Genomic DNA, 3248 nt, shown 5'->3' with positions numbered 1-3248 from the left:
TAATATTTTCTTCTCCATGCCTGATCTATCTTAAATCCAAATCCAGTCTATTTTTTATCTCTGAGAATATAATCTTTGTCTTTAGGAGTTTGATTGCAGCTTCCTTCATATCTTCCATGTTTCTACATCGTGTTTTAAAATTTTGAAGCAGCTATTAAACTATTTTCTAAAACATTTTAAATATCTTTCTGAGATGTTTGTAACATCTCTATGTGTGTCCGTATTTACAATTTAAGGGATTTTAGCACATGTTTGCACAGCCAGCACCACCATCCAGTTTCAGAACATTTTATCACTCCCAAGAGAAAGTTCATTCGGCCGTCTCCCACTCTCCCATGGCGCCAGACAACGCCGCCTCTCTCTGTCTCTGTGGATTTTGCTGTTCTGGACAGTTGCGTAATATATGCAGCTAGCTTCTCTCACTCACTATACTTTTAAGGGTTAGCCGTGGTGTAGCGTCCAGGTTAGCTGCTCCTTGTGAGACCGAATCAGCTTTCACTTTAAGGCTCTTTAGTGAGCCGCTGGGCCTTGGCAGATGGCTGTTATGAATCCTCAGTGTCTCGGTGAAAGTGAGTTGAGTTATTTCTGAACAGACCCTTCTGTTCCCTCAAGGTCTGTGCCTCTCATATGGCCTCACCGTATAGTCTCGGCTGCCGAACTTTCCCGGTAAGCTTTGGAATCAGGAAGTGTATGTGAATCGACTGCTGCTCCTTCTTCTCAAGGTTGTCGGTTGGCTTTGAGTCCTTTACATCTCTATGTGATTTTTAAAACCAGCTTGTCAAATTCTGTGAAAGAACCAGCTAGACTTTTGTTAGAGATTACAAGGAATCTCGGTCAGTTTGGAAAACATGGCTATTTTAACACTATTGGCTTCTAATTGATGAACTTGGAATGTCTTTTCTTTAATTTAGGTCTTATTTCTTTCCAGAATGTTTTAGTTTCCAATGTACAAGTCTTGCACTTGTTAACTTTATTCCTAAGTATTTTACTTTATTATATTGTTCTTGTTAAAATTGAATTTTTCTCTTAATTTCATTTTCTGGTTATCCATCGATAATATATAGAAATAGAATTGGTAGCTATGTATAAAACATGTTTATTGGGTCTGAGTTTGTGTGTGTAATATTTGGGGTTTTCTACATACAACATTATTTCACTTGTGAATAGATATGCAAAAACATCATGGCTTATGAATGCTTCTATTTGTAAATAATTTCATTCATAAATAGAAGTGTTTGGCAAAAATTTACTTTAATTATCGAAGTCCACAGAGGGTGAGATATACAAATGGTGGCTATCTTCTGTGCACAAACAGCTTCCCAGAATCTGGAAAGAATTAAGTTCATGAACTGAAGTTTCCCTGTGATTTTACTTCTGCTTTAAACCTGGATACCTACTGCATCTTTTTCTTGGCTAATTTCCTTGGCTACAGACTCCAAAACAGCATCAAATAGAAGCAGATGAAAATAGGTCTCCAGGATGTAGGCCCACTCCTTATAAAAAAGGCCCTCTGATTTCACAATTGTTAACTGTGGATTGTGTGTGTGTGTGTGTGTGTGTGTGTGTGTGTGTGTGTGTGTGTGTATGTGTGTATTCACTTTACCAAATGAAGGAACTATCCATCTAGTTCTAATGTATTGACTGTTTTAATCATGAATATGTGTTGGTTCTTGTCAATTTTTTTTCTGCATCTAGTGAGATGACCATGTGATTTTTTTGGTCCCTTGTTGTATTTGTGTAGCATTGATTGATTTCCACATGTAGACACAACCTTGCATTTCTGGGATAAATCTACTTGAACATGGTGCATAATTCTTTTTTATATGTGGCTGAAATTTTGTTAGTGTTTTGTTGAAGATATTTGTGTGTATACTCATAAGGCATATGAGTCTATAGTTCTTCTGTGGTACCTTGTCAGGTCTGGGGAAAAACTGGCTTCATAGAACGGATTTGAAGTGTTCTTTTTCTTCTGTTTTTGTTGAATTTGGGGAGGTTGGTGCTAAGTCTCTGAATATACTGGGTCCTTATTTGTGTGAAGTTTTTAAAATTACAAATTCAGCCTCTGAGGACAAATCTGTTTTCCTCTCTCTCACAAAATTGTTCATGTTCCCATTTCTGCATTTTGTGTAGTGACTTTTGGAGCCAAGGTTTATGTTTTCTGTGATATGTGGTCACTACTAATTGTTAAGGCCACGAATGAGCTGACAAGGAGATAAGGAAAATACGGCAGCTTAAGATTCACAGAGCTCACTCTTACCACAATTCAGTCACGTCTCTTGGATAAATGCCTCCTGGTACTTAAAGTTTTTGCTTAATTTCCAGAATTCTTAAAAGCTGATATGATAAGTCCCGCCAGGTCTGCTGTGTGGAGGAGAGAACACTTACACATCCTTACTCTGAAATTTTCCTTGATACCATCTCTAGTATGTTTTGATGCATGAGTTTTTTCTCTCTGATTTTTCTGCTTCTTTGCATGCTAATTAATTTTTCATTTTATGTCAAACATTATTAATTTTACCTTATTGGTTATTGGATGTACTCTATTCCTATCCATATGTTTGAGCTCTCCTACAGGATGCAGTTCTTTTGTCTGGAAAGCAGTGAGATGCACTTGTACTTTGCTCATGAGATTTGTTAGACCAGGGCTGGCGAGACAGCTCAGCGGTCTAAAGTGCCTACTTAGGCAAGTTTAGGCAAAGCGTAGGGACGGAGGTTCAGTCCCCAGCACCACATGCTGTGCTAGCCCCTCCCAGGCTGAGCTGGCCAGTGCTACTTGTTGGTTAATCTAGGGTTGATTATCCCTCTCTACAGTAGTGAAACCTTTTTGAGCACCCTCTCTATCCCCCTCTATGATAGTGCTCCAGGTTGGTTATCACCCTCCCATCTAGTGTTTCATAGGCTCCACACTGGGCCCTGTGTGACGGCCCAGTGGCACACAGTAACTGCTAAGCCCTTTGATTGGCTCACCCTCTGGCTTAGGCTGACGGGTTAACGCGTATGTGTGCACTGATTCTAGCAGCGCTGTCTCCTTTCTTTGTGCTACGATCTCAAAAGCATAAGTTGGAACAATTATAAGGTCGTCCTGTTTGCTTTGTATCTGCTAAGCACCTATACACTTTGTTGTTTCATATTGACTACCTTAAAAGGCACTGTTTAATATGTTTTATCCAGGTGTTGCTGCAGGTTAGAAGGCAAATCTATTCCTTTTACTTTAGTGTTGCATGAAGTACAAGTTTATCTGCCTATTT

At 39.0% G+C, this 3248-nt stretch overlaps 1 protein-coding gene across 1 annotated transcript in view; it reads left to right on the top strand.

Annotated features, from left to right (window-relative positions):
* Positions 1–3248, top strand: part of Adamts20 (ADAM metallopeptidase with thrombospondin type 1 motif 20) — a 193102-nt gene that overhangs the window by 153281 nt on the left and 36573 nt on the right. The window lies entirely within an intron of this gene.

This window comes from Octodon degus, unplaced genomic scaffold (genome assembly GCF_000260255.1).
Source record: "Octodon degus isolate 3935 unplaced genomic scaffold, OctDeg1.0 scaffold00100, whole genome shotgun sequence".
NCBI classification, from domain to species: Eukaryota; Metazoa; Chordata; class Mammalia; order Rodentia; family Octodontidae; genus Octodon; species Octodon degus.
Note: the sequence above shows the minus strand (reverse complement) of the source record. Positions and strands in the feature narration are given on the sequence as shown.